At 37.0% G+C, this 23,482-nt stretch overlaps 1 protein-coding gene across 1 annotated transcript in view; it reads right to left on the bottom strand.

Annotated features, from left to right (window-relative positions):
- LOC129758141 (B-cell receptor CD22) overlaps positions 1-23,482 on the bottom strand; it is a 504,009-nt gene that overhangs the window by 94,838 nt on the left and 385,689 nt on the right. The gene's annotated exons all lie outside the window — the stretch shown is intronic.

Consider the following 23,482-nt stretch of genomic DNA (forward strand, 5'->3'; position numbering starts at 1 on the left):
TGCACTCTTGCACTCGTGGAAATCCATCGCCTCATACTTTCACAATATTAAAAAATGGACGCAAGATTCATTTACTTCACATCTCGTTTAAATCACTTAAAATTCTCGTAAGTGTAGCACAGGTTGTAGCTTCATAGGTAATTATCACGTAGAACCAATTCATATAGGGACGTCTTTACATTTGTATCTCGTAGTATTGTGAATTTAAACAAAAGTTTTAGAAACGTCGTTGGTGAACTGGCAACAAAACACAGACTTCCGACAATCTAGTACTTCACTTTTCCTTGTCGGAAGTCTTTCGGAAGTCGGAAGTCCGGACTTCCGAAGTAAAATTTAGTGCTGGCGCTATTCTATCTATGTGAAAATCAATTGGGTAAAAATTATGTAATTTTTCAAGTATCCTCGACGTGCCGATTATTTCGCGTGTAGGTCCGTAAATGATATTAGGCCGGAACAAATTAAAAATCCTTCTTTTGTCACTCGGAGTTGAAACTTTGCAAAACGAGGGAGGATAAAAAATAATGCAAAAAACTAACATTTTGTACTAAATTGCACGAAAGCTTGTATGAAACAAAATTGCATCATTGCACAAAATCTATTATCCAAGTAACTTTTCATCGAAAAATTCGATAACACTTAAAATACAGAAGGTGATAAAACTCCACAATTTGTATTTTGCTCTTTTTATTTTTCGTATATTTGATAAATTTTCGAAATTTCCATAAAATACTTCAAACTATACTAGCGAGAATTTAAAACTGATTCAGATTCAAAACATTTTTACCCAAGATTTGAACTTGAAAAACTTCTGAACTCTGCATGCAATAATTGACCTTGACCTATTTTCTCCCCCTTCCAGATACAACCTCATTGATTTCCAATAGACAGAAATATGAGATAAACGTATCTGAGAAGTACTGGATAAGTCGCCTAGTACGACATGGACCAGTATCCCAGTGGCAGTATTCTTTAGGCCGCTGCCACACAGCGCTAGAGTGTTAAGCTTTCTAAAAGTGAACTAATTTACGATAAATGAGCGGCCCTTCAATTTAAACTCAATCCTTTCTGTCTTTTTTGTTCTCTTGACCGAAGAATTTCTCCTATATAGCTAGGAGAGATTGAGGATACTTGATCCCTGGGATATTTGATTTCTTAGCTACATCTCGAAACTGGAATGTCTTAAAAAGATCAAATTTTCTAGAAAAATGTGCCAAATAGAGCAAATTAACAATGCTTTTAGCTCAAAAATTTTTAATAAAATAATTTTTTGAGTTATTTGTTTGAAAAATTTTGACAAAATGTGACTTGAAGATCTTTTTTTATCATTTCAAAACGTTTCCCTCTTGAAAAAATTATAACAAAAATTTTAAGTACAATATAACAATTGTTAGTGTGAACTTCATAATGCCATATTTTAAAAGCAATGGAAACTCACAACTTTTTTTAGAAACAGTTTTCAAAAATGTACGTAAATTCATTATGGAAACAACTGATCCCTAGAGTTCACAAAGTATATTCTTCTTTGAATGGATCGTGATCATTGCTGATAACGAGATTACTGATATTCAACAATAGTTGTCTGAAAAAAGGCTAGAAAAAAGAGTTTTTTTTTAATTACAGAAAAACAGCAACTCTAAGTATGCAATTTCACTAGGGTTGAGACAATGTTATGGAATTTTCTTCTTCAGAAACTTATTAATTGTGAAATAAAAATAAACATGACCAAAATAGTCAAATGACATTCTATTTTGGGTTTCTATAGGTTTTTTTTTCCAAGGATTAGGGCTTCTAGGGCAAGTCTCCATCTGAAGAGGATCAAGTCTCCCTTAACCTAAAAAATATTGCAATTTTTTTTACTCTCACGAAAATACTTTTAGATCTTTTATGGCTTCAATTATCGTTCTTATCGTTCTAACTTTCGGAGCATAGATACTTGAAGTTACACGCTGTCAGAAAATGTAAAAGGGTGCGAGTTGCTAAATTTTTCCAAAAAAAATATGTTGAAAATAAGAAAATGCGATCAAGAATCCCCATTCCCTTCAATATGTGCCATGTGGCACAATGGCCACTGGCACATATCAACTGTTGAGTTCAGCTTGTGGTAAGGTTGCGGACAGCAAATTCGGACGGTTTGGGTTCAATTTTGGATATATTTTTTTTAATATCTCAAATTACTTATGCTCGTTTATTTGGCTTTTTCTAGGGGGAAATTAAATCGTTGGAATCCTAATACCCCAGCTAACATGAAATCGTAATAGAATGATAATCCAAATCGAATATTAAGGCATTTTCAATAACCATCGTAAATAAGTTTGTATTGAGTGATTTTCTATCATTTATTTACGACAAGCTTTGCCTAAAAATAGTTGAGTCGGGTAGCAGTTTAATAAATTCGTAAATATGTCTCCAAAGAGTTGGGAATATCCTAATTCGACAATTACTTCCAGTATCTCGGTCGGGGATTTTTTTTTTGTTTTACTCAAATTACTTAAAACGTTTATTTTGCATTTTGTGGGGCTTGTCATTGAAGATATATCGCCTCCACTTTTGTAGCTATATGCTATTTTGGTAAGTTTAATAAAATCTTTTCATCTGGTATAATTGTTTGAATAATTCTGTTATTCCTGCGATATACCTCCTTAAATGTTGGCTGGGACCTATCACAACCACATCGCCTCCACGTTTGTAGCTATGGTTAATTTGGAAAATTTCAAACGAATATTTCATCTAGTTTATTTGTTTGAAAAATTTTGTTGTTCCTTCATAAATGTTTGCGGAAAACGCATTTGTTCTTGTGCACTTTGTAGAAAATTCTTTTGCAAAAATGAAAATTTTAGATGTACCGCCCAAATATAGTCAAGCCGTATATTCGGCTCACCAAAAAGCCCTAATAGGCAGAATATTTATTTTTAAAATTGATAAAATAATAGATTTGTCAAAACTTTTAAATTATTTTGGAAATGTTAAAAAAGCTACACAACCATCAAAAACTTCTGGTTTCAGTAAAACATCTTAAATGTACCCGTATATCTTTTAATGTAGATCATACATAAGAATGGTGACCAGTATCGCTTTATACTTCTATCATCTTTTATTCCAGATTTTCTTGATTCATTCTGCAGCTCGAAGCGCCAACAGTAAGTCGCATAAATGACGTCAACTCGGAAGCGCCTTCGCTGGCTGAAATAGAAGCGGCAATCAAAACCATGAAATCCAACAAAGCACCTGGGATCGATTGCATCCCTGCTAAAATGCTGAAAGCCGACCCTGCCCTATCAGCACAAATGTTGCACCGTCTTTTCGCTGACATCTGGGATACTGCAACATTCCCGGCCGACTGGATGCAGGGTATCCTCGTAAAGGTCCCGAAGAAAGGAGACCTGACAGAGTGCGGTAACTGGCGAGGCATAACGTTGATCTGTACAACCCTCAAAGTACTCTGCAAAGTGATTCTGAACAGGATCCAGGAGAAAATCGACGCTACACTCCGACGGCAACAAGCTGGATTCCGATCCGGACGATCATGTGTGGACCACATCACAACGCTACGAATAATACTGGAACAAATCAACGAATTTCAGGACTCTCTCCTGCTGGTGTTCGTTGATTTCGAAAAAGCATTTGACCGGCTGAACCACGAAAACATCTGGGCTGCTCTTAGACGACGAGGGGTCCCAGAGAAACTAGTCCATCTCATCGAAGCACAGTATGAGGCATTTTCGTGCAAGGTCTTGCACGACGGTGTCTTGTCCGAACCAATCCTGGTAACTGCTGGAGTGAGACAAGGATGTATTCTATCACCGCTACTTTTTCTAATCGTAATGGATGAGATTCTGATTGGTTCCATTGACTGTGCACCGAACCGAGGATTGCCATGGAATCCTACAACAATGGAGCAACTGAACGACCTTGACCTGGCTGACGATATTGTTTTGCTCGCCCAAACACAACCAGATATGCAGAGCAAACTCGACGACCTCACCGAAAGTTCCAAGGCAGCAGGTGTCAAAGTCAATGTCGGAAAGACCAAGTCGATGGAGATCAACACAGGAAATCCCTCCAGTTTCATGGTAGCTGGGCAACAAGTTGAGAAAGTGGAGTGCTTCCAGTATCTTGGTAGCCAGATTACGCCTGATGGTGGTACCAGAAAAGACATCGAAACACGGATCAGAAAGGCCCGATTTGCGTTTGCGAGTCTCCGAAACATCTGGCGGTCACGCCAGATCTCTCTACGAACAAAAATCCGAATCTTCAACTCAAACGTCAAATCCGTATTGCTGTACGGGTGCGAAACTGGGTGCACATATGCGGTGGCGACGCGAAAACTGCAAGTATTTGTAAATCGCTGCCTGCGGAATATCATCCGCGCTTGGTGGCCTGGCAACTGGATCTCGAATGAGGAACTACATCGCCGGTGTCATCAAAAGGCGCTAGAAATCGAGATTCGGGAACGTAAGTGGAGATGGATTGGGCACACACTGCGAAGAGATGAAAACGAGATTTGCAGAGAGGCGCTAGATTGGAATCCAGAAGGTCATCGAAGAAGAGGCAGACCCAGAAATTCGTGGCGGCGAAGCCTAGCCGCTGAAATCCGAACTGTCGACGAGAATCTTGACTGGGACCAGGTGAAGACGCTGGCTCCGGATCGTCAACAGTGGAGGTCTTTTACCACGGCCCTATGCACCGGAGGATCGGCGTGGGATCATTAATAATAATTTTTGATTCATCCGGGCTTGCCCATAAATTCTATAATGAACTCGGTTTAAGTCAAATCTTGCCAGGATGCCCAGATTTTGTTTAAAACTTCCCGGATTTTTTCCGGGTCTATGCAGATTATTTTCTAATGCAAATCAAAAACTTAAATTTCCCTAAAATTTTTTGGATTTTGTATTTGAAAACGGTTTACAAAAAAATGAACCCAAATTTATGTTTAATCATCAGATAACATTTTAACATTGATGCTGGGACTCCATGAAATCTTTAAACCTCAAGTAATTTTTTTTTCTGAAGGGTTGTTTCTGAAGGGATGAGTAATATCTTGTAAACTCCGAAGTGCTCCAACATTTAACGGTTTTTACCTGTTTAAAACAATTATTAATTTTATCCGACCAGTGCGGTGCGCTCGCGATTAGTTACAAGTGAAAACCCAAATAAAGTAATTTTGATAAAAGTTTGTGTAATGGGGAAAAAGATTCGCAAAAATATCTAATAGAACATTGTCATCATCTGTTGTGCCATTTTGAATGCTCCCTTCAAAAACAATCACCTCATTGTGTAAACAAAACATCTAGCTGAATATCGAAAGCCACGGGCCAGATGTCTGCCAAAAATACGAGGTCCGCATCGCAGCCATCGCTTGTTCCTGAAAGCGATTCGCAATCTAAAAAACGCTCACGGGAGGATCTAGATGTTGCTGGTGCTGAGAACATTGTTAGCTTTAATGACCTTTGGACGAAAATTGAAGCTAAGATCGACTCCTTCCTTTTACAACTCGAAAAACGAATCGACGATCTGGAAAGTAAGCTAACGTCACTGAAAGATGAATGCTCCCTACAAGTCAACACCTTGGCAGCAGAAATAACCAACGTCAAGGTTCAACTTTCGCAGGAGAACACAAATCGTCTGAGCCGGAACCGGGAACTTATCATTTCTGGGATACCATACGTGCACCAAGAAGACCTCGGAAAAATATTTCAAGATCTAGCTTTAGCCAGGTACTATCGGCTTCTCAGAAATTTTAGGGACAAAACACTAGCGCCAAAAAATTAACGACGAAAAAGTCTTCAACCTCAAATTCGAAAATTCAAATAGCATGCGCCGTTTTTTTTTGTTTATAAACGATGAAGGAGATTTTTTCGTTATTCGTTAGTGTCAGCTGCTGTTAGTTTTTCATCGCCATTTTGATTTTGATTGTGCAGCCAAACGCGTTTCTTTATATTGTGGTTTATAAACTAATTTTTACTTTTAAAGTAATCCGAAATTTGTTACCAAGATGTCTTTATTCTTCCTAAAAGGTAAACCAAGAACGACGACCAAACTTAAGGTTAGTATTGCTCGATTCTGAAAACATCCAACTCTTATTTGAAACTACACTTTGTTTTCAGTTCGACAAACCACAAATCGGTCAAGAAAGAATCCTCCTGGAAACTGCCCGTCGGGAGCCGGAAGAATCAGAAGAGGAAATTGACAGCGATGAGGAAGAGGAGCAAACGATTACGGCCGCTGGAAAACAGTTCAGATGATGAGGAAGATTCGGGATAGGCCGGTATTGGTCAGCTTTGAGGGCAGACTATCTGATGAGTATCGGGAAATGGTTTACGTGGAAACACTGTGAATTGTTTTTTGCTTACAAAAGCCAATTGATGACTAATAGAGATTTTTTTTAAATTTTTAGGTATGGTCATAAAACGGCGTTCACGAGGATCGATGTCCTTTCGAGGAAACGGCCGGTGAAGCAAATTGTTCGATTCTCATCTGGAAAATAGTTGAATCGCAGCTCGTTTACAACTGTCCCCCGACAACGAATAGAACTGTGGAATTGGTACTCTCTGTCGGTGTAAAGTTCCGGTAAAAAGAAGTCCCAGAACACGGTTCGATTAGCTCCACTGCTTAATACTGAATTTTATTCTTATCAAGACTTAAAAACGAGAACTCATGGTATGAAGAATACGAAATAAATGACTACGGTTTAAAACAACCTTAATTTTTTTTATTTCGTCGTCAATTTCGAAACAGACCAAATCGTGCCAAACTGCTCTTTGAATTCCGGTAAAAAAAATAACCAAATTTTGACTTCTCTGGGGTTATATACTTCGGTTAAATAATAACCATATTTCAACTTCTCCCGGTGAAGTCATTTTATTGGTGATCGTGGAGAAGTCATAAAAAAACATAACGCGGGAAAAGGTCGATTATGTTTATTTTGTAATCATAAATTGTTTATTAAATATGAGCGTAAATTGATCATGTGACGTTTCGTTTTTAATGTTTACGTGGTTCCGTCGGTTAAATGCAAAACTTATGTGTTTGCAAGCTTGAATGCAAGTTGAAAGCTTGAAGACTTTTTCGCTGGTGGCAGCACCGTAAACAAAGAGATGATGTCCCAGACTACTTGTTCTAAAAACTACGCAGCCGGGTATCTTGATAGAATATAATAGCTTTGCTTTAGCCCTTGGTTTCAGTTCACGCTCGAATTTTTATAACCATTTATGTTTCTTAAATAACCATTTTTTGATATTTACTTAAGAACCGCCAATATGGTTATTTTTCAATAATTTTTCCTGGAAGGATTTTAACCATTTTGGTAGTTTTCGAGTATAAACCAGAAAATGGTTGAGTAATTTGCTGTTCTCTGTATCGCCATTTTGAAAGCGATTTACATTGCAGCTGGACGCCCTTAAAGCAAATTTTTTCTCCGCAGAAGTGTATCCTATTTTCCAATAAATCGGTTCTAGGAATCGTAGAAACATCGATTTAATGATGGGGAAAGGTAAGTGATTTAAATATCATTCAAGTGATTCGAATTATTCAAGTGGTTATTTCAATTTTCATCATAAACAAAAAAATTTCAGGGTACCGATTGGATGACGCCGGTTCAATTCCGTTTGAACCACCAACAAAATTGACAAGGACGAGGACTCATTCACCGGTCCAACGCTACAAAAAGAAATGGTTTCAAAGAAGTTCAAAAGGGATCGTTTTTCTCACCATCCGGCAGAATCTGGAACGGGCCGGAATGTTCGAAAAACATCTCCCACCGGGCGTGGATGAATGGATCCCCCTCTCGTTAACGGATTGCAAATTATTAATTATGGCATTGGCCATCCGCAGCGCTCGTTGGAACTTCTCTACCGGGTGATTTGGCTGCTTTTAGTAACCAAACAAAACATTATATTGCAAACAATTTTAGTGCAAACAAAACATTATAATAAGCTATAATTTATAAGTGTAACGTAAAAGAAATGGAATAAATATTCTGACAAATCTTTTTCCCAAATTCTTTCAACAATATCAATTAATTTTACAAATCACGCAAAACTGCACTTACGATTAAAAAACAACCATTTTCTAATTGCTATGGTATCTTTCTTACGGTTAAAAAATAACCATATTTCAACTTCTCCCCGAAAAGTCATTTTATGAGTTCTCATGGAAAACTCATAAAATGGCATTTCCTGGGAAAAGGTCAAAAATGGTTATTTTTGAATCGTAAATGGTTTAATAATTTCTAGCGTGTTCTTCCCCTATTGCCGAGCTAAGTTGTCTTGCCAAGTTCCCCGTTATCGCTGGATCTACACCGCCTATTATGTGCGAATTTGCGCTCAAAAGCTCAAAGTTTTAATTTTACCAGAGATATATTGGTTCCAGAGCTCTAACTTTACGTCACATTGGATCCGAGTCTGACAACCGAATTTACATCAACGAAAACCTTACCTAGTTTAGCATAAATCGTCCTGAATTGTCCTATCGTTATTTTTAACAACTAATATGGGTTGTACTCCATTTTCCCGAAAACGATTGTTAAGAATGAAAAACAGCCAGAATTTCAATCACCAGAAATCCACTTTCCCAGAATTTTTTCCTCAGAATGAATCATTTCTCAGAAAAAAACACCAGGATGAAGCATTTTTCTGAAAAATAATCGCCAGAATTGCCATTCCCCAGAAAATTTAATCATTCCAAACGGGAATTAAAAAAATTGACTTTTTCCACAAAAACTGGGTTCAAATAATACTATTCTTTTGCGGTAAAGCCAACAAGCATAAAGGGGCTGAGGCCCAAATCTTAAACAAAACATAATATTGGTTCTTAAATAAATTTAGTTGGAAACGTTCAAACCTGTGGTTTCATCCAAAAAAATTATTTTGAAAAATTAAACTTTGAATCATATAAAGTTTACAAGAATTCATAAGAAAAATAAAATAAAAATACCAAAGGAAAAATCTGGGATTTTTGCCATTCTGGGAAATGTTCCATTCTAGGGAAAAAAATTCTGGAAAATGGTCCATTTTGGGCAAAAATTTTCGGGTAAATGGGATACAATCACTATTTTGAAGATATCTTGCTTAAATCCGACCTTCAGTTAATTCAATATCGAATAATTTCAAATTGCTTGGAACCTGTTTCGACATGATTTGTTCCAGATTTCACAGGCACCAAATCTCTTTGATGATAAACGCTCTAGAAACCAAAAGCCAGTTGATGTCCTTTCAGTTATTGGTGAAATTTTGAAAATCAGAGAGACCCCTACTTGATAAGACCTTTAAATTCGTTTAGTACATCATCTGGTTGAAAAAAAATTCACTCAAAAATATGATGAGTATAAAATTAAGAGAAAAAGAAGGAAAACCGAATAATCGTCTTTGGGCTTGTGATATAGCTCAGCTTCCTGAGCCGATGTCCACGAGTTCGAGCCCAAGAGTGAACATCGATCACAGTTGTACCGGATAAATTTTTCAGTGACTCTCTGCCAACTGCATCTTTGATATAAGTGCGAATGACATAAAGATGTTAAAACGACTACCTATAATCGAAATAAAAACAAAAAAAAATTATCTTCTTTGGTTTTTTCATCAAAAACTCAATCGAATATTCGTTTGCCCGAATAGTTGAAAAGAAAACTATTCGGTTTATCTTTAATTCAAATCCAAGATTCAAACAAAGTTTCAATATCAGTTTCCGGGATCAAGATCACGGTCAGGATCACGGCAAAGATCAGAAACGGATCAAGAATCAGACCAGGATAAAAATGCAGAATCTGTATTAAGTTATATCGATATCAAAATCCCGATCAGAATAGGAATTTAGGACAATGAACAGAATCGTGGTCCAGATCTAGGATCTTACAAAAGAGTCTAGGGCCAGCATCATTAACCAGAGTCCGTGGTCAGGAGCAGGATCCAGAACCAGAATTAGAATTCCAGTATCCAGATCAGCGGGATGCGAATCGGGTTTAGAATTCAAAAATAGAGTCCAAGATAAAGATTTAAATTTTGAATCATGATCACGATCAGCAAAATGCATAAAGGATTAAAATGATTGACATGAGGGGTTGTAAATGCAGATGAAATATCAGCACAACAGTGAAAAATTCTAAAGAAATGAAATGAAGAAATAGAGTCACCTCGCATGAACATTGTATAAAGAAACATAAAAAAATCAACATTCCTTTTCCGAAACCAAATTGTTTTGTTTCAACAAACGAAAACTGCATTCCCACAGCTTTGATTCTTCGTTTCAGTTTTAGTTATTTGCTGAACTGAAAAAGACGGGAGGCTGCTGTAGGCATGTCATTTATGATTGATACCGTTCTTAGTATCCCATTTCATCACTGAGTCTTACCGGTTCATGTTGAATAAGAATCGAAAATGGGCCTCAGCCTTTTTTATGTACATCTCCCGAAAAACTATCTTCATTCCAATGAGAGCCAAAGTACGGAACGAATCCTGCCTGGATGCCAGCATCTGTGCTGTTGTTTTTGCAACTCTGCACATCTAGTTTCGATTTGCCGGGGCTCTGGTTGCTAGAGCCTAAATTCTCCCGGATACAGACTGACAAAAAGTCATTTCGTATTCTAGACAGCGCAAAGTAGAAACACCGTAATCGGGCCAAATAGCCCTTTCCGGTATTGGTAAGCCCCCGAGGACATCTGCCTTCGAAAATAAAGGCAGCACAGAAAGAAAGTGCTAAATTTGAATAGAGAGAGAAAAAACTAGAATCGTTGACGTTATCAATCATATCGAAAAAAGATTTTTTTTAAAGATGATATGAGCACAGTTGAAAATTTTTCATATCAATCAAGTGATTTTTTTACCGGCACGAATACTTTCCATAAAAGTTTAAATATTTGATGTCATTTAAAAAGATTAAAATGTTGATTTACGATTTGATTATTTACTTATGTTTTATGTGAAGATCCATAAATATATTTTTACCGCGTTCCTTTCTTTCCCTGTCGATTGATCTCCCAAAAAATCGTAAGGCATGTTTATGCAAAAATAGTTGCATGAACTTTTACGTTCCCATATTTCTTTTTCGGAAAACCCCTACCCGATTGAATCAGCTGCCCAAACAGCTACTAAAATTGGAAGGTTTCCTGTTGTTTGGTTTATTTCCCATACTAAAGTTTGCATACACTCATATATTTCGCTTAGCACTTACTCAAAGCCTTCTCGCGGGGACCTTTTACGGTACGGCTGGCCGTAAAATGATGCACTTGGGAGCAATGGCTTGGAAAATAAATTTGGATTGTGCATTTTTACCCCCACTTGCTTTCCACATTAATGGATTATAGATCGGGGAAAGAACGGGGTTCCTATATAATGGAACGCGTCTCCGTGGACTCTTTTTTATGGTTCGATTTTTATTCCCCACATTTTTCTGACCCGTATTGGCACTTGGAAGGTCGTACGTCAAATCTGTATCGTATTTTTTTTCTCCTTGCTTTTATGATGAAGGCAATGGATTCTGATTTAGTACAGCAGTAGATGCTCTCGGGAAGGAATTCAACCGTGCTTAAACTGAACCTTTTTTGCCTATCGATCGTCTCGGCCAGGTCGTCAATCATATCAGCTGGCTGGTTTCGGATTTCCTTCTACTGTAGCCGGAAGTGGCGGTAAAAGATTTAAGCTTCCAATGCGATGGCGAGCCAGGGAACAAGACATCATGCCCGAGTTTACAGCAGTTGATGAAGCTCATGTCGTGACTGTGTCACATTCGGATTGAGTCTCCTCTGATTTAGGGTGCTGATTGATGGGCTAAGCCAGAAGTTCACCGAATGTGATGATTAGGCAAAACGGAACTGGACGTATGTATTACACATTCTGCAGTGAGGGTGGGTTTGAATGTCTAATTAATTACGAAACGACTCATGCCATTGCTGCAGTATGTTTGGATCCATTGAGGAAGGTCGCCAAACATTTCCAAAGTCATATTCCAGATTTAATCTGTGAGTTGACGTTTGATGGGTTTGTTTGTTGCGTTTGGACCAAAGAGGACCGGCAAATGATACTTGAATTGAGTAGGTAGATGAGATGAATTTATCATGGAATTCTTTTATGGTGGTTTTTGTGGTAGATCAGTTTCATGACACGCATTTGGTGGACAAGTGGAAGAAAGCTCTTGCTCACGTTAGAATATTACACCAATGATGAACATTTTACGCTTCATTTAACAAGCTTCAGTCAGTGTAAAGTTTGACATCGTGTTCCAATAATTCGAAATTATTTGTTATTTTTATTCACTCGGAACATAAAACAAAATCAATGAAATTCCATAAAATATTAGCAACATAGATTATTTTTTACTGTAAATGAGAGCCTGAAGAATAAAACACCACCGCAAATAGACAATTGTACTCGATCATTTATTTTTGGTTACTTTCTAGAATTTGTTCATTGAGAAGATACTAGTGTGTGTGCAATTGGCTCCTTTTGTGAATTACGAACTTTCGGTCTTAAAAGTATCCATTTTGTGTTAGTTTGATAAAATAATTTTTATTTCAAATATTTCACCGGTGCCAATAATCATTCAATTAAAATTAAAAATCATTTATGATGATCTGTTCACACTTTATTAACGTAATGATGTCTGAATAATAAATTTGATTTAAACATTCTATGAAAAACGATACAACAATTGTTAATAAACTACAACCTTTTTAAATAAAACACATAAACGGATTAAAAATTACCCGTTTTTTGTATTTTTGTATTATTTTACTTCTAGCCGACCAGGTGTGCTTTGCAAAACCTTCAGAACTTCTAAAACATTTCCCAAAATTTGTTTTCCAATCATTATTTTTTATCTAAAATTCAGACTCTCTATATATTTATTCATAAGTTCCTAAATTCTGCCACAATAGATGTTTAACTTGTATAAAATTCCTCTCGCAAGTCTAATTTGGTTCGTTTTGCTTCATCACTTTCCAAGTTATCAAAAATAAAAATATGAGAGTCCCTCTGTTAAATAATCAAGAAAACTTTTCTAGTTTCCTATTCCCTTTTATGCAAAATTTGCATTGGAGGGTTCCCGAATAACCATAGAAACCTTTTTCCATCTCAAAAACTCTCTCCTCCCAAAGTTGGTTTCTTTCTTACGACTAAGTCTATAGATATGCATACAAAAATATGAGGCTCTCGTCTCCTCTTTCTATCTCACTCAAAGGAAGAAGGGAAGGGTTTCAAATAATTCAAGAAACATTACTCATATCAAAATACAATCCCATACCAAATTCAGTGCCTTTCGACTGATTAATTCTCGACATATTGAAGAAAAAACCTGTGATGGCCTTCTCTTCTCTTCCTATTTGTTCACTGGGATCAAGGGGTGGTCTCAACAACCATAGAGTCTTTTTTCAAATATCCAAATATCCTCCCATGCCATTTAGTTCAATTTGCTCGATAATTTCACCAGTCATGCAAACATTATATAGAAGCCCTCTCCCCCTTTCTGTTTCTCCGATGGAAGGTGGGAAGAGCTTTGTTCACCCAAATACCTTAAAAACGAGCACACACACATAGGATCTCAGTGAAACTTCATGTTTCTTTGAAGAGATCTTCTTTCCTTAACTCTAAGCGTACATCTTTCGAAGTTATGATGGCTAGCATCTTACAAATGCTAAAACCACTAGACCACAGAAAGTGTACTTTGTATGCCATGACCGGGATTCGATCTCATGAACCTTGGCGTAGAAGACTTGAGCTCTAACCACTACGCCAAAGCCGCTGGCGATTTGGCATTTTAAAGAGGAATTTGAGATTTTTATTTGATTTAGCAAATAATCTGAATAAACCCGAGCAAAACTCGAGAAGTATTAAACAATTTCTGGAAATCCCGGCCAGATTTGACTTATCTGGATTCTTTACTGGATTTATGGGCATCCCTGAATATTTCTAGAGAATATGTATAATGCAATACCGATCAGCATTCTCCTGTGAAATCTACAATGAAAGATACGCGGATTCACCTTAGATGCTTTGCTTGACCCATAAGTTTTTTTATGATTGTGTAGCTTTTACAACATTACTTTTAGATATTTTAAAAATTATCCAAAATTATTTGAAAAATTTACAAGTCTGTAGTAGATATTCGGCCTATTCGGCCGAATACTTAGCTCAGCTATTCGGTGAGCCGAATATTCGGCTTAACGGTTTTTAGGCGATATTCGGCGCCGAATATTCGGCCAACCGAATATTCGGTACATCTCTAATTCCTACCATGTCCTTTTTATCGCAAATTTCTCAAAATTTTGTAAACTTAGACACCCTAAAAAATAAGCAAAGTAGTCCTTTTCATTACCAACACAACGCTGCCAACATTTTGCATATCCGAACTTTAGGAATGTAGTGATGACCGATATGAAGTGCCCGGACTTTAAATGATCACAGCTTTAGATCCGAACTTCTTAAACTGAATTCTTTTGCAGAACTCAAAACTTCTAAAAAGTGGTGCAGAATTGAAAACTCAAAATAAGATTCATTGTTAGAAATTCATATTTCATTTCAGATCAAAAATTTAAAAAATTCTGAATTCAGATTGAAACCCAAGACATCAAATATTAAATACTAGATTGATGATTTCGGGCTCTGAAACAAATTTCAATTTTTGGCTCATATCGAAATATTGATCTGGAATTTTATTTCAGAAATATTTTTTTACACTCCACGCCACTCTCCGGCAAATCAACAACATCGATAATGAAAATGGCCGTACGCTCGATCTCTGTTTCGTGACGGGTCTCTTTCACCAACAATCGAAGAAGCTCCTGAGCCTCTGGTCAAGTCCGTCCCTCACCACTCCGCCGTTATCGAAAAACCGACATCCTTCTTCCACGACTTTAAAAGTGCCGATTTTTCTGCGATTTTTCAAACTCTGGACATCATCAACTGGGAATCTGAACTGGACCCTTCTGATCCAAACGCTGCTGCTGTTAAGTTCACTCTCATTGTCAACTACATTATCGATCGCCATATGCCGAAACGCTCTGTAGTCTCAAATGTACGAGCACCTTGGGTCACGAAAGAGTTGCGGCAAATGAAAAGAAAAGAATAAAGCCCTCCGTTATTACACCAGGCACAAGACTCTCCACGCCAAAAATCAGTATCGCAAACTTAACTCAGCCTCTAAAATACTAAGCACGCGTTGCTATCAGAGCTACCTAATCCGGATTCAGCGTGGTTTTAAAACCAAACCCAAATCCTTCCGGCAGTACATCAAGGATCAACGGAAGGAATCCGGCTTACCATGTTCTTGGATGATACGTCGGCGACATCGGACCGTGAAATCTGCAATCTCTGCGCACAGAAATTGCGTAGTATTTTCGACTCTGGCTCAATATCCTCGGAGCAGTTAAATAGTGCAACAAGCAACGTCCCTCGTTTGAGCACTTCATTTGATAATTTGGCAGTCGACGAAGATACCATCTTGAAGGCTTCCGTGAAGCTGAAGTAAAGTTATTCTGCAGGACCGGACGGTATACCAGCCATTTTTTTTGAAGCGCTGCATATCACATATGCTAACACCTATAAAACGAATCTTCCAAGCATCGCTCAACACGTATACGTTCTCCTTAATATGGAAAGAAGCCTACATGTTTCCGGTCTACAAGAAAGGCGACAGGAGAAATGTCAACAACTATCGCGGTATTTCCGCCTTATACGCTATTGCCAAGTTATTTGAGCTGGCTGTTTTAAACCCTGTCTTTTCGTACTGCAAACCATATTTTTCTTATGATCAACATGGCTTTATGCCTAAGCGCTCTACGACCACAAACCTGCTGGCGTTCACATCTAAGGTGCAAGACAGTTTTGCTTCAGGATTCCAAACAGACGCCATCTACACCGACCTGTCAGCCGCTTTCGACAAAGTGAACCATGAAATTGCTATCGCCAAACTCGATCGCATTGGTTTTTGTGGGTCTCTACTGGAATGGTTTCACAGCTACCTGGTAGGTCGGAAACTTATTGTCCGAACGGCAGAATCCTTCTATAACCAGTTTTTCGCCACCTCTGGAGTGCTTCAAGGGAGTCATTTAGGACCAATACTATTCTTGATTTATTTCAACGACGCGACGTGCTGCTGCTCCTCGAAGGACCAAAATTAGCTTACGCAGACGACCCGAAGTTGTTTTATCCCATCTCCGGCCCTGATGATGCCAAGTTCCTGCAGGACCAGTTCAACCTCTTCGCCTCCTGGTGCGATGTCAATTGTCTGCCCTTAAATCGTAATAAATGCGCAGCAATTTCTTTTTCTCGAAAGCGGCTTCCATCAAATGCAGTGTATTTTCTCGGCGACGAGGCTATTGCTCGAGTTGAGCACGTGAAAGATCTTGGTGTCATTCTTGATAAACGGATGGATTTCAAGATTCACACCAATTACATCGTCGATAAAGCTTCTAGAAGCCTAGTTCTACTGTTCCGCATGGCGAAAGACTTAAAAGATATTTACTGTTAGAAGAGTCTTTTTTGCAGTTTGGTTCGTTCGATCCTTGAATATGCCTCTGCTATCTGGTGCCCTTATTACCAAAACGGCTCCGAGCGTATTGAGGCTATCCAACGGCGGTTTATGAGATTCGACATTCGACACCTGAGCTGGCAGGACCCGTTCCGACTTCCCAGCTACGAGAGCCGCTGTCGCTTAATCGACATCGATACGCTGCAAGCCCGCAGGACCGCCGCACGAGCCTCTGTCGTAGCTGATTTGCTTTCATCCAGAACTGATTGTCCCGCACTGTTGGAATGTCTTCAACTCAACATACGACCACGTGGTTTGAGAAATCGTGATTTCCAGCTCTACGTCCCTCTTCGTTTGAATATATGGGGCTAACACAGCACTTATTGGTGTAATCAAGACATTGAACCGCTACTCCGAACATTTTGATTTTGACGTTTCGAGGGATGCATTCCGGAGAAAAATCCTTAAAGCTTTAAGTTTTGTGTAGACAATTGTATTTGTAGTGACATTAATTTTAATTTTTATTTTTTTTTTCATTAGGATCAATATGTGATCTGTTGATGTACAATAAATAATAAAAAATGTACGGGAGTTGCATTCATTTTACCAAAATTTTCGATATATAAAAATTTTTCCAGCCTCACTGCAGCATACATATTCTGTACCACACACGAGGCACGTTTATTTTTATTTCATCCATCAAACTGTACTTAGCGTAGCAATAGGGCACGTTAGCGTGAATCTTCGCTGCTACCGCTTATTTACCCACTCTCAAAGTCATAAAACAGTAATTGAGGACAACGACGTGCAAATGACAGTTGTATTCGCCAAAGCGCATCATCACATCCCTCAACGCCATCCACCCACCCATTTTCTGACACTGGTTTGCTCCAGTCAGTCAAGTGTTTTCAACGTGATACAGAAAGAAAAACTTTTTATATCGTTATTCTTTTCGCAGCTTCACTCATTTGCTTCACTATCGCTCAGTATGTTTGTTCTGTGGAGTACTACACTGTACATGCGGTTGTGCAGGCGAACACCTAGAAGAGTGAAGATATCATCATTTACGTACGCATAAGAGCAAAAGCACCCGAAGTAGGATAAAATATGTGGTTGTAGCAGCTAAAGCTAAGCCCCAGAAGCACTGCAACAAATAACAACAACAACAGTCCCCCAACATGCTTGTGTGTGATGAGCACCGGCAAGCATTCGAAGTAGCAGTCCTCCATCAACATCAACATCAGTGTGGGAGCGTTATTTATGATGACGATTAAGGATACATTTCATTCCACTTAAACCATATACAATCCGGCTAGCAGTGGGATAAGTCGAGTATGTCTGTGAGTGCGGGTGGATCTTTATCCCCACCAAAACCGTACGATGGACATCGACATAACATGAATTTGGTCAAGCCACCACCAGTCCAGTCCAGTTCGTCCGGTCCGAGTCTTCCAACAGCCATTCCCTCGAATTCAGAGCTAAACGTCCAGCAGGGGCTTGGCAGGACACTAGACACTCGCAAACACGCTGATTCTTCTGGTCCAGTTCTGGCTCATGGCATTACGGATGAGCTCTCCGTAAAACTTTTCCACAGTTCAACAAGCACACTTGCCAACCGAGGGCAGATTTCTCGGCGGACGATGTTTGTGAGGGATAATTGGGTGCATAATATCTAGTATTTTTTTTTTATTTAATCTCAAGCGAATCAAAATATCTTACTGCAAACAATTTGTATCCCAATTCTCTGTAATAGACAATTCAATTAGCTCAAACAATTAACAAAAAATGGAGTAAGCCTGATCAAACAAAAATATCTGTACCAAATTCTTTAGAACAAGCTTTGATACTTTTTTTTTATTTACAAGCTGAAAATTTCATACCTTAGAAAGGAACTGGATAATAATTCCTATTCTATACCTTTGTAATTATATTTCCACCGTATAGGTTACATCAGTTTTGGTTCAGTTGTGATGGTCGGTAGGCGGAAACTATGAAAATTTCAGTAAAATACACCTTTGAGAGTCTCCCCGAGAGCTGATAAATGTCAAAAGAAATGTTACGCAACTGTGCTGAGTTATTAAATAGTTATCATTTTAAGTGACCTTTAAATCGACCGGCAGATTTTTTTCAACCTTTTATACGATTCGATCACACAAATGGGGGTAAATAAACATGTGTGATTGAATGTGGTTTGTTAATTACCAAGAAGTGTTTTGTTTATTTATTCTGAGCATTGATAGATAATAAATTAGGGGCACATTTAAGAGTGTGCGGATAGTTTTTGCGGAAGCGATTTTATGTTTGACTTAATCTACTTATACCCAAGCAACAATTGAAGTTTTAAAAAAATCTGCAACGAAACTGCAAAACTTCGTTATAAAATAACGTTTAGTTAAATTAGCCTAAGGTTTCCAGATTTTTTTCAGCTGGTATTCTTCTAATTCAAGATAATCAATTCTTGGTGCTGATTCAAGATTCTTGGTGTAGAAAATTTTTTTTTTGCGAAGCAATTGTAGGGGATAGGTGGACTACATGCGCAAATTAAAAAAATAGTCATTTTCTCCCATATTCCAATAGATAAAAAAACGAACACAAACACATACAGGATCTCAATGAAACTTGATGTTTCCTCGAAGAGATTCATTTTTTCTTAACTCTAAGCGTACATTTGTCGAGGATATGATGGCTAGCATCTTACAAATAATGCGAAATCCACCAACCCACAGAAAGTGTACTATGTATGCTGTGACCAGGATTCGATCTCATGCCCCCTGGCTTAGAAGACTTGAAGGCTATCCTCTGAGCCATGGGCAGCGGCCAATAGCAGTCTGAAAACTATATGCACATTAGTGAATATCTGTTTCATAGACGTTTGAGCAACTTTTCTGTTAAAATTTCTTACTGTTTTTGTGAAATAAACAATTTCCGAAACCTGGCGGGCTAAATGCGCATATTTACTTTTTAGGCTATTTTTCAGTTACATTTTTTTTCTTGATATGGGCATTTAATCGGCCTGATATGGGCATTCAAAACCTGTCTCTTATTCCGATATCTTGTTAGAATTTTTTAATTTTTGACTTTATGAAACAAAAAAACTATTTCATGTCATGTATTAAAAGCGTATTACTCTCAAACTGCATTGATTATACATGTTGAGCTCATTTCGTCAATCGGCTGTACGCGCATATTACCCAATATTCACATTTTGGAACACTTCCCCCTGTCCAAATATTTGATGAGGAAATATTTTATCATTTTAATTTTACCATAAAAAATGGCGATTTTTTTAAATCACCTTTTTTAATCTAGACCAAATCATTTACAAGCTCAACTGTTCTGCAAAAATGTTTCTCTAATATGTGATTGTGAGCCTTCTTGATTTAATGATTCTATTGAATCAAAGCAATTGAAAGATTTCCTTTAATTTAACCACGGTAAAAGAAAAGTTCAGATACCTGTATTTCGATAGCAACTAACTATCGAAAACGCTCACTGAAGAAGATAATAAGCTGCTATCGAAATACCGGTATCTGAACTTTTCTTTTACCGTGGTTGAATTGAAGGAAATATTTCTACCAAGCGGCCTTTTCACGGATCTTTTTCAAGTTTTATTGTATTTCAGATATTTTACTGCATCTGACAGTTTGTAAAACAAAACAAAAAAAACTCATCGACTGCGACTCATCGACATCGACTTAAAATTGCGAAAGGATTTTTCAACTTTCAAATTGCAAGGTAAATATGCCAAAGTTGTTAAAAAATGTAGAATGGTTCGATCCCATGTAACACAGAGAGTTTTACTTATTGGACTCCTCGAGCTTCTTATTAAACCAAAACTTTATCTTGTAGCCTGCTATAAAACTTTAAATGTTACTTTTGGATAGTTTATTCAATTTTCAGGTTCTTCTATTTTATAAAACTCGGAAAGCAGTAAATCAGATGCCTAAAGGTATACGGAACCTGAATCGGATTTCGGATTTTTTCAAGTTCCGAATCAGGAAAGCAGATAGCGGTTAGTGTTTATGCAGTTTCTATGAAAGTTAATAACAAATAGTGAATTTGTATGTAAATGAATACCCATATTATGTTTTTTTTTTGGGCTTGTGATATAGCTCAGTTGGAATGTCTGTTGTCTCCTGAGCCGATGTCCGCGAGTTCGAGCCCAAGAGTAAACATCGAACACAGTTGTACCGGATAAGTTTTTCAATAACGATCTGCCAACTGCAACGTTGATAAAGTCGCGAATGCCATAAAGATGGTAAAACGACTATAATCGAAACAAAAAAAAAATTATGTATTTTTATTATCTGCTACCGAAACTTTAAATAAATAAAAAGTGTACAAATAATTCCTAAGGAGTTTTAATTCTATACGATAAAAATTGAGGAAAATAGATGAAGGGTGTAGAACATGCAATTGCTCCCGGGAGGTTTGAAACAATATTCAGGAAATTTTTGTCTACATCAAGCTTGCCAGATAATCCGGATTTGCCCGGATATTCAATACAAACTTTATGAAAACTCCGGTCACCAAAAAGCCTGGATTTTGCCTGAATTTACTCACCTTATTTGCCAAATCAAACAAAAAAAATTGTGTTCAAAGTTTTTCTTATTTATGCTTCCAAAACGAAATTATTCAGCAAGTTTTATAAAAATAATCATGAAAGGTTATAAAACCTGAAATACGCTTTAAGGCTATGATAATTTAGAATCCGGGAAGTTACAAACGTGTGTATTTTAAAAACTCTTCATTTGATTGAAAAACTTTCTATGGAGGAAATGAAGGTGTTAATATGACATTTAATGTAAAAATATAAAAAAAAATATTTATCAAATAATTTCAAGAAACACTCCAACTTTTTCATAAAATCTCATTTTTATCTTTGCACACTTTTTTCATTCATGTATTGATTTATTTTTTTTACCACAGAAGCAAAACCTTTGCAAAATCATGATATTTTACACAAACTCACCTGGAAAAAGCAATTGGAATCTGGTTGGAACCTTTTCATGAGAAGGCATCTCGAAGCATTTGATCTCTTAAATCCGGTTTTAACATTAATATATTTGTCCATCAGGACACATCTGTCATATTGTGTTAAAATCGGATGCACAGATTGCGATCTTTGGAATCGATCATTTTTAGTTATTTACTTGATGTGTACTAGTCAGGTAACACTTTTTGCCTGCTTGAAGTGGATTTTTTGCATTATTAAAGGAGTTTGCATTCAGTTATCCCCAATAACCATACACTTTTTACCATATTTAAGATCAAGGGTTGCACTCCGATGGTTGGTTTGAACTTCGTGAGGATCCTAGAGTGGCTTCTTATTCTTCTTAAACATTTGGCCCAAAAAAAAATCAGAAAAAATCAACAGTTCATGAGCTTTCAAGTCAAAAATGAAGAATTTTTGAGGCGCAAAATGCGTAAAAGGAGCAAATTTGTGCAAAATAATTTTTACCATGTCTTTTTGCATCGTAAATATCTCAAACACACGTTAACTTAAAAATCTATCAAAAATAGACAAAGTAGTCCTTTTTATAACCAACACAACGCACTAAAGTTTTGCATATCCGAGCTCTATTAACGTAGTTATCGCCGAAATACAGTTCCCGGATACTAAATGATCATAGGTTTTTTGATACACTAGGTTCTCCGACTTTCACAGTAAGTAGGCGAGGAGTGAGCGGGGCTCAATGTGTTTGTTTATTTTTTGTTCATCTTTTCTGTGGTTTGTTGGTAAACAAACTTCATGAGTTCCGCATAGTTGCATAGCCTACATAGCCAAAATGGCTGAATCGGGAATTCGATATTCGGTAACACCTCCTGAATATATACCCACCTTATAATCTGCTGATAAGTTTTGATGAAAATGATTTCAATTCAAGGTTTTTTTTTCTCGATTTTTGTAGTAATTCTTTGGTTCTGACAAAATTTGCCGTACATTGCTCAGATTTTTGGTTGACAATTTTGAAATCAAGTTGAAGGATTTTTCCAGGTTTTTAGAGAATATGTCCCTCTGAAATCAGGAACAAAACACGTCAAAACAGGTGAAAAGCAATTCGATGCTGCTTGTTTGAATTAGATGAAACTTGAATTTTAGCAAGATATCTTCAAAATAGTTGTTTAAAAAAAAGGATGATAGTTAACCTTCAGCATACCATACTTTCTACAACCCGGTGGGGAATTTCAAGGCTAGTTTTAGAAAAATTCATAAAAAAGGCAAATCTGAACAAAATCTTTGCCAAAAACATACAAGAAAGAAATTAAAATTAAATTTCAAGTCATCATTGAATCATAGCAGCAGCAATCGTATCTAAGGATTTATCAAAAATTTAGTTTCATTTTGATTTTTTTTAAATCTAAAATTTAAAAAAAAAAGTTAGTTTTTTATTAGATCTAGCAAATAAATTGACCCAGACGATATTCGGGAAGTTTTGAATAATATTTGGACATCACGACCAGATTTGACTCATCTCGAATTCTTTATTGGATTTATGGGCAAGCCTGGATATATTAAAAACTGTTGGAATAAAAGATAATCTAAGTTTAAAACTACCTACAGCGAAAGATACATTGTTTGATCTTAAATGATTTATTGAAACCATAATTATTTTCTGGATTAAATTTCGGCAGCATCGATTTTCCACAGTCACTACTTCTCAATTTTTGTTTTGCTTTCGATGCTGTGGAAATTTAGTTCAGAAAATAGGAGAAAGTACGGATTTTTACACAACACAAATGACAGCTTTACCCGATCAGCCGAATCAAACCTGACAAGATATACGACACATTTTAGTCCCTGATGACGATCTTGTATGGATTGAAACCTTGAAACGTTAAATAAATAGTCGTTTTTGCCATTTGAACAGACTGAAAGCCGAAAAAATCACTTTGGAAGCTTAAATCTGATAATAGTTAAAATAATCTTGTAACGAGTTAATCTAAAATAAAATAATTTAATTTAAACTGAAAATGTTTGACTTATATCAAGCTATGTTCTTAAACATTCATTACTTTTATAATTTTA

This window comes from Uranotaenia lowii, chromosome 3 (assembly GCF_029784155.1).
Source record: "Uranotaenia lowii strain MFRU-FL chromosome 3, ASM2978415v1, whole genome shotgun sequence".
Taxonomy (NCBI): Eukaryota; Metazoa; Arthropoda; class Insecta; order Diptera; family Culicidae; genus Uranotaenia; species Uranotaenia lowii.